This window comes from Alligator sinensis, unplaced genomic scaffold, assembly GCF_000455745.1.
Source record: "Alligator sinensis unplaced genomic scaffold, ASM45574v1 scaffold224_1, whole genome shotgun sequence".
Classification (NCBI taxonomy): Eukaryota; Metazoa; Chordata; order Crocodylia; family Alligatoridae; genus Alligator; species Alligator sinensis.
The window spans coordinates 13667-22995 of record NW_005842899.1 but is presented as its reverse complement, the minus strand read 5'-3'; the positions used below and the strand labels follow the sequence as shown (position 1 = coordinate 22995).

Genomic DNA, 9329 nt, shown 5'->3' with positions numbered 1-9329 from the left:
GGGGGGGGTGTAGAGTGGTCTTTTGTGTTAACTGTGGAAAAACATGGATATTGGGATATTTTCAAAAATGGATTTGGGATGCTGCTGCAGCAGTCCAGCTGGAACAAGGGGTAGTGTCCCCAGGTACCAAGCGGCTGAGCCCCAGAAGCTCCAGAGAGCGAGTAGCCCTGAGCTACTTGCCAGGGCAGGTTTTTGTGCTGCTGGGGCCAGGACAGGGAGGCTTTTTATACTGCTGGGACAGCACAGGTCCTGGCCCCAGGCTGTAGCTCCCCCTGGCTGCAGATCCCAGAGGAGCCAGGCAGGGTTATTTTGCCCCAAAGTGGCACAACTTGCTCCACAACAAAGTGCATGTCCGAGCACATGCGCTGAGGCAAAAAGCCCTGGCTCAAATTTGCACCACTTCTATTTGAGCTGCTGCAAGCACATGTGCTTGCATGTGTGGACACTCCCTATGTGTAAAGGAGTCCAAAGTCTCAAACATGGAAGCTGGATTAGACAAGTTTTATTCACATGTCTGCAAAGTCAGGCCTAAGAACCTGAATCAACTGCCTGCTAAAGGCCACAACACACTCTTATTTCATGTGAGAGAGACTAAAACTACAGTGAGTACAACCAGCACATGTTGTGGGTCCTACCAGATCACACAGACCGGAAGGACCTATTCATCTTCAGAGTCAGCCAAGCTCCTAACTGCGGGTATGCAAGACAACTAGCATCGGTAAAACAAGCTTTGAGACTAGCAATGAGGAAACAGCAAATGGAGAAACACCACAAGAGGATGCTCATTTGTCATGTGAGAGATAATAGGAAGACAAAAACAATTACTAAAGCAGCCAGTGAGGCAAGCTGACCTATCATTTACAGGCAACAGATTTATTCCTTCCTGATTTAAGGCTGACTACACAGATTAGAAGGGAAGAGAGTTTATCTTCTGATTAAAAAAATAATCTTTTTAATCCTAGATTCAGAGTAGTAACCTGAAGACAAGTCTTTTCTTGTGCGAGCATCACAGAACCCAAAATAACTTCTTAAGTAAAATAATGATGGTGTGGGATGCAGGCTCCAGCAACCTAAGAAGAATCAATGACTGGCCCTTAACATATCTCTGGGACAAATAATTTTCCTTGCTCTGTAACTAATTTAGCTTTCACCTGTGTGGGGGGGCTTACCTACTACTCTAATTTTAAGTTTATGGCACATTAAACCTTAGCTATATCACATCACTCAGTAACTTACAGGGCAGGATCATTTACAATTTTGGCTTGCAGCCTTAGAAACCAGTCTAAAACTGGGACCACTGCAACTGAAATCATCTTCACCTAACAAGCAGTCAAGCCCAACGTTGTTTCATTATGGAAATTTCCCCTTCCGTTGACCTAGCACAAGGATTTTATGTTACCTTTGTACTGCCCTTAAATGACATTAATTTACTTATTTCAATGGACAGCAACATCTTCAGGTGGCAAAATACCATTGATCTGAAATAAAATTACTGTCTCAAAAAATCAGCTATTAGATACGATCATGTTAGCTGAGACAACTGGAAATAAAAGATGTCCATACTAAGGTTTATTAAAAAAAGAAATCTCATATAACTGCAAATCACTGAGTTGGTGTTGCTGGTCTGTGTGACTGTGTGATTGTATTACAGTTACTGACCTTTGTCCTCTCACCCTGCTTCACAAGTTGCTTGCTGCAGCCTGTTTCAGATTTAAGTTCTGTGGGCAAGCACTTTGTCTTCTGCAGTGTTTGGATAGCACCCAGCACAATGGGGCCCTGATGTCGTGGGGTGCTTGGCCACTACCTGACTACCCTATTACACCAGGAACAGTACACACAGTGCTCATTTACATTTTAAGCAGCCTACATAGACAGAGGAAATAACTGCCCTGCTTTTACAAAGGGGGATCTGGGGGACAAAGAGAGCAAGTGCCAAACCCTATTTCATCCTTATGTGCCTAAGTGGCATTTATATAGCTACCTAGCAGGTTCAGGCCCTGACAGCTACCCGCAAGGGGGGCAAAAACTACCCTGTAGTTATTTATCCATTTTATCCAACATATATTAGATGCAAAGTGCAGAAAAGCCACTGGGGACAAGGGCTGGAACCCTGGACCCTTAGTCCCAAGAATTCCCATTATGCTGAGCCATATTGCCTCTGGCTTTCTCTCCTCCTGGCCCCACATGACTGCCCTTCCTGATAGCCCAGTGATCCAGCTTCAATAGGAGGTATTCTGGAAGTTGGAGATGCATGTTCAAATCGGCTTGGGGTGAGGGGAGCACAACATCTAGCATCTGGGTCTACCCCTCTCCCTGGGAAAGTACCACAACTTTCAGGATTGAATCTCTGGCCTACAGGGTATTTCATCCAGCCTGCACAACTCCCCAGAGGTCTAGAAATCTGGTGACGGAAAAATGGAGGCAGCATTAATCGCTGCTCCCCCGTTGCCAAATTTACGGACTTACAGGGTGCTCTGCAGGCCAAATAACGTGGTCCTGCACAGCCAGATCTAGGAGCACAGGATCAGGCCTCTCTTCTTGCATTAGGCATGTACCTGGGTGATCCTGCTCTGCCACAAATAGAATCTAAGCTCTGCTTAAGTGTCCAAAATTCCTCCTACATAGCTACATAAACACACTGAGGCACATAAAGATGAAATGGGACTTGACTCTATTTGACTTATCCATGGTCATACTGAGAGCCGGTGGCAGCAGGAGATATCAAATCCAGGTCTCCCAAGTGTCAATCTAGTGCTTAAAGCACACACACATCTTTTCTTTCTGTCCTTCCTGAGGATTTAAAGATCATAGTTTAATGCATTCTTCCCATCCCATTCTAACAAGCCTCCACCCAAAATATGCTACGATGAAGACCCTCTGTTACCCCTTTAATTCTACAGTTCAGCAACAAAAAATGATGGGCTTCCCAGTGCCTATTGAAAGTTAACAAATCAGGATTCTGCTGGACTTTTTAAAGCCAGAACTGCAGACTGTGGCATATTTACTAAGCAACTTGTTTTCGTTATTCCATTGGGTCATTGTTACAGGCTACAGAGAGGTTTCACAGTACATTAACATTTAATTTTTGAACAGTAAAGAGAGTATATTATTTCACGATTTACAGATATTTTAATTACACACACCAGTATCCAACCATCTTATTTTATAGTAACCAATTTAATGTGCAAGTGCTAGAAGTCAGATCATTATTCATAGATTCCATTAGTTTTGACAGAGGTCAAGGAAACCTGTTTCCACTCTTCTCAGCATGGCACAATCCTGTCTTCTCAGGAAAATCAGATGCATTTGAAAATAAACTCCTTGAATAACAGTGGGGAGCAGGGGGATTCTGGCACCCTACAACTATCAATGGTCAGCATGCTAAAGAAGTGATGTAATTTGTGTCTCCATCAGCATGAAAAGGCCAGTGTTAGAGACTGGATACCATTTTTTTCAATCTACTGTACAAGTGACTTCAGTCTCATGCCTGGGGGAGGGAGGGGAAGACTGTTATGTTACAATGTCTGTGAGAAAAAATATTTTAAATGCATCATCTTCTTGACAGATGCATACAAGAAATATTCCCAGGTGATCTGGTTCATTGAACAACATTCTGGGAATTGTGCCTATGTCCATTTGCCAGTGTAATGTGATCGTTTAGCATAATTAGGGCATGGAGTATTTCTATACTGCTACAGACTTAGCAAAGATTTGTAACATAAACATTTGCCAAAAAGTGCATCCTGCTGCCCAGTGTTATGGGATCACATACTTTAAGATACTTGTATGGTTGATACTCCCTTAAGGGGGCAGAGTTAAGGTCACTATGGGAATTCTCTCTTTCCTCCTACTTGTGGGTTTAAATATCATTCTTAACATCACATTGCTTTTTCTGGTATTGAATTATGAAGGGGTGGTGTGAGAGGAAATATCACAGCACAAAGGGCATGGATGCAGGAACAGGTTAATCTAAAACAAGTCAAGCTGAAAAGCTGTGAACACATGATGCAGCCCCTAGGAGCGATATAAGCCCACCCCCAAAGTGACAAATTTACCCCTGGCTAAATCAGGGGCAGTTTTCTCAGTTCTTTAATGCCCGGCCAACTCATCTGGGAACAGCTGCCAAGTTGCAAATGCTCCAGATGTTATGCCTCCCTAGCTGCCTCTCCATTCACATGTAATTTGGAATGAGATAGGGAAGAAACCATGAAGGCCTTACTTGGTACAAACAAGTTCCTATCCCAAGCTTCCCCTACAATCCACCTTTTAATACACTTATCCATCAACTCAGAGGAATATCTCCATTGTGAGGGAACACAGAAATAGCCAGGCAGCCTTCTATCCTGATTTGGACAACAGCTGGCAAAGATACTTTACAGTAGGTACAAAACCTCCCCATAATATAACAATATACAAAGAGGTTTCTCACCTAATCCTAAATACAAGGTTTTACTGAAGTCATGAACATTATCTCAATAAATGCCTAAGATTCTCTGATAAACACTTTGCTCAATATCATGTAACAGCGAGTGCCACAGGTTACTTATATACCACATAAAAAGACCAATCATTTTATATACTGCCTTTTAATTTAGTTGAACTGGAAGCTCCCTTGCACTAGGATGGAGGGCAGCAGAAAAAAATCAAACAATTTATTTTCTCTCTCCAGCTCATTACTTTATGTGCCACTATCATGCTGTCTTCTTCTGCTCCAAGGGGAAGCTTTTCAAAAGCTTAAATGGCATCTAAAGCATCTAACTGCCATGTTATCCTTCAGAAATCTCCTTTGTAATCTTTCTCATTTCTCCTCACATGGATGCATTCTTTTTTTATTTATTCATTGACCTTTTATCTTTGCCATGTTTTTGAGACAGGGTGATCAGATACCAATATTCAAGATGACAGCACATGATTCACATTGTGGCAGCAGGCTCTTTTGGGAAGGCCTCCCTGCATTAGATTCTTACTGTAATTTAACATTCTGGTGGATTTTCCGGGTCGCGCTGAGGAGGTACTTTCCATCGAGCTGACCACAGTTTTAGATTAATTGCATTCCATCCTCTTCCACGTCTCAGTCTCCTACCCTCACATCCTTCCTCCAGCATGAACACTAACAATTTCTGTTGTGACAGCCTGCTGTGACTCATAGTCCAGTCCTTCCAAAATGTAAGGCTGCAGCTACTTTTTGTTTGGAGCAAGCTTTACAAATAGTACGCCCACCATAACACACAAAGTGCTACCCTGCAGCAAGTAGAGTGGAGGAGCCCCACTATTAATAGACTGGCTGATATGCACTCCTTTCAGCCTTTGTTTGGCAGAGTGGATGTCCATTAAGAGAAAAAGGTGGAGTCCTCCCTTCCTTTTCCAAAAGGAGAGGAAATGGATGTGTGTGTCTACTACACAAAAATGAGCTGGCTCCACACTTTCCAGACGCTCGTTAGCAAATACCAGTACTCAATGAAGGGGAAAGGAGGTTTCCAAAGTCAGCACTACAACATGAAGTTCAATATCCTGACCCTTTTCCCAGTCATTCTAGGGCACAAAATGGATAAAAACAGTGGCAGGTTGGAGTGAGCCATTGTTCAAAGTCAGGTTGTGAGCCTATGCTCACATGAGGTAAGAGGGGTTGTTGTGGCTAGGTAAAAGGTCTGGAATATACTGAATACCAGTAGCAAATATAGTGCCACCCTTTAATAAAAGGTCTCTTCCCTGCCCCTTTTTTCTTCTTGTATGTCAGATGTCGTGTTTAAAAAACAAGTTAAGAAAATGAAGATGAAACAATGCTTGCAAACATTGGGTGAAACTGAAATCCCTCTGTGAGAAAAGGATTGGAGGAAAGGGATGGAGGAGAGAAAAAATGCACTTGGCATTTTTCGAGGTGCACTCCTGACAAAGTCTACCCACATCACACACACTGACCCTCCCCATCCATGCCAAGAACAAGGAGGAAAGGGCAAGAACAGTCCTAACAAACCCTCCCTGCTTCCAAAGGGTAAACAGTCAATGCAAAATAGCCTGGTCTCCATGGGGAACTTATGCTGATATTGTTTTCTAAGGCACTCAAGTATAACGAACAAGACGTTAAAACAGATTAGGTCTGGAGAGATTAAATATTAGTGGAAAGAAGCTGCCTTTATGTGGACAGTTAATATCTAGCTGAAGGCAGAGCTATACTGCTTACCTACCATGCCAGGCAGTGTCACACTGCACAACCCCCACCCCAAACCAGAAGCAGTGTGGCTGCATTTGCATGATGTTAGATCTGGGCTAATTACCTCTCTGGTAAGGCAGGGCTAATCATCTAGCCCAGTATTTCTCAAACAGTGGGCCACAACCCAAAACTGGGTCTCAAGAATATATGAAAGAGTCGCAAACAAACTTTAAAAATGGGTCAACAAACTTTTAAAATGGATTCTCCTTTAAAGAAGAAAAATGTGGGAAACCGGGGCTTTTCCCTTGCAGGCTGGCAGATTACCAGTCTGCAAGGGAGGGGCTGCTTGGAGCCCCCGATGCCCCACAAACACCCCACTCTGTCCCATACACTTGGGGGCTGGGGGTGGGGGGCAGCAGGTTGAGAGCGAGAGGCACTGGTCAGGACTAGCCATCAATGTTTACAAATGGGTCCTGGTACAAAAAAAGGTTGAGAACCACTGATCTGGCCCACTGCTTCTCCTTAAGGTGGCTACACCACTTCCAGTTTGAAACAGAGTGTGCACAGAGCAGTGTCAGTGTAGTGTGCTTCCATGCTGTCCATCTAGTGCGGTCAGTCAGGTGAAAGCTTCCAGGAAGAAAACCCTCCATTTCTTTTTCTATTGAGGTTCTCTGTCCTGCACCCAGCCAAGGGCTACCTGAGCTCTTCTTTAATACTGTAGTGCGCAGGTTTGTTATTATCCTGAAATAGAATAGTTTTTTGATAGCATACTGTTAGGTTAACAATAATTTGGATTATTAAGAAGTATTAGCTTTACAGCTGAATACAAGGCATGACCTGTGGCCTAGCAATGCAGCTGACCACAAGGCAGAATGATAGCTAAGCCTTTGCTTGTGTCAAGTAATCATTTTAACTGTATTAAGCATTTTCTGAGTTAAAAAGTGGATCTGTGTCTGTGTGCTGAAAAATCAGCTACAGCAAAAAGCAAGATAAGACGGGAAAGCCATTATTCTGGGTGCAGTGGTTGTGTCCTTGAGAAGTATCTACTACTGTGTAAGGTTTTGCTAACATATTATAATGTTACTGTTACTTAACTTTTAGCTTTTAAAAAGTGCTAGTTCAGCTTAATAGAAATATGCTGTTACAAAGATTTGTAAAGCACCGCCCAAGTATTGCTTTTGTTAACCCTGTAAGTCTTGCCTTATTGTAATAAGTATAAAAGATCGCCTCACCCTTGAGGGGGGGCCATTTTGCCTTTTGCTGGCTTTATGGTCTTTGCTCGAGCAAATAAACAGCTGTCTTTCTTTACCCGCGTTGTCTGTCAATCAAATTACAGTTAGACAACGAACCTTAGGGAGGTTTCTCCCACCACAATACTGACAACTGAAATTAAGCAAGGCTGTTAATTTCTGTAACCCCCAAACATCAGCCTTTCCACCTCCACTTCTTATAGATCAAAACCATGGCCCAGCAACGTATAACACAAAGCAACTCACATATCTCTCCACTTTCCTCCAACTGGTCAAAACATGCCTCTAGCAAATACATAAGGCAGCTGATCAGGATCATATCCATTGCAATCCACTGCAGGAAAAGACCTATGCAGGAAGCAAAATCAACAAGAGAGGGTTTCCCTCCTGCCAGTAGTGGAGCTACAAGGTCAATGATCTTATTGAGCACATAAAGCTGCATCTAAAGGATTAATGTTGGATTAGATTCATCTAGGAAAAATGTAAGCTGCACAAAACCTGCACAAAACATGGCTGACAGAAACATTCCATTATTCAACTGAAAAGTAGAAACACTTACCAGCCATATTTGTATCCCACGATTTGCAGTGCTGTGCTAGTACATGACAGCCTAACAGACTATTCTTATGGTCCAAGTTGAGAGGGGTCTGAAATGTAAACAAAGCAACTCCATGAAAAATAAATTACATTTTTAAATGCTTCCAGATTCCTAATTGATGGCATTATTTGTCAGGAGGATAAGAAAATCTGACTTTCAGAACTGTACTTTTTCACCTGAATGCAACTCTTTCTGTAGAGACATCAAGGATCTAATTGGGTAGCCTCCACTTGAATCTATTCTCATTTAACTTTAAGGGTTTAACTCAGTATTAATTAGCCATCGTGCCTATTGCTTAAAGAAATGCTATAGCCATCCTAAGCTCCAGAACCTCCTCACTAAGTCTCATAATATTTACACTGTCTTCCGCAGGATCTGGAGTTTGCCTCCAGTTTCCCACAGCAGAGCTCCTGTTCCAGTCTGGCTTAAATACCACGTGGCAACTGCGTCTATTCAGAAAGTCAGGGCCCTCCTTCAAACATGCCTTTAAAATTCCCTAGACATATATCATTTCAGGATTAGCTGCACCAGCACTAAATACAGTTTAGCCATAAGTATGCAAATGTACAAACAAGGTTCTGCAGTTTTGCCAGCAGGCCTTAACCAAGTAAGCTGATGCCAAACACAGTTTGTCCTTATTTGCACTTACAGTTAAATGCCAGTCGTCACTGGTGAAGCTAAATGGAGAACTAAAGCAATGAATTTCCTGTTGTAGAAAAGTCCTGGGACACAGGACTGGAAGAGACTTCCATCACTGGGTCCAGCCCCTGCTATGGCAGATAATCGTGTCAACCACTCCAGACATACACTCTTTGGAAGCAGAATTAAGATTTGTGGGATAACATTATAAGAAGAAAAAGTTAGGCTCCCTCAGAATGAGATGCACTATGTCATGGGCCCAAAGGAAAATAAAGCTGGAAGAGACTTCAGAAGGCAATGTAGCCCAAACCCCCTGCTCTGGGGCAGGTCTGGCCTTCTCTAAATCCATCTTATGCAAGCATTTGTCTAACCTGCATTTAAGAACTTCCACTGGTGGAGACTCCACACCCCCCTAGCAAATCTAAGTTCCAGTACTTAGTCATCCTCATAGTGAGAAAGTTCTTCTTAATATCCAAGCTAAGTTTCTGTTGTTGCAATTAAAGAACCTTATTTTTTCTCCTGTCTCTACAACCACAGACATGCACTATTACCATCCCCTTTGTAACCAGCCTTTATATATTGAAAAACTAGTGTCAAATTTCACCTCCTTCAATCTTCTCTCATATTGTCTTCCAACCTTTCTTCATGTGTCATGTTTCCTAGAGCTCTAAATCATATTTGTCATTCTCTG

The 9329-nt window shown here is 42.7% G+C and overlaps 1 protein-coding gene across 6 annotated transcripts in view; it reads right to left on the bottom strand.

Moving 5' to 3' along the window:
* Window positions 1-9329, bottom strand: part of TSPAN9 (tetraspanin 9) — a 294276-nt gene that overhangs the window by 278671 nt on the left and 6276 nt on the right. For 3 of the 6 annotated variants that reach the window (XM_025192151.1, XM_025192150.1, XM_006035945.3), the window contains exons 1-2: window positions 8649-8758; window positions 7961-8048 (exon numbers count right to left, since the gene is read on the bottom strand). The gene's annotated coding sequence lies outside the window, so the exon portion shown is untranslated. Of the gene's footprint in view, window positions 1-7647; window positions 7669-7960; window positions 8049-8648; window positions 8759-9329 lie in introns of those variants that run through there. The other 3 variants (XM_006035944.3, XM_025192148.1, XM_025192152.1) reach the window with 3 other exon arrangements.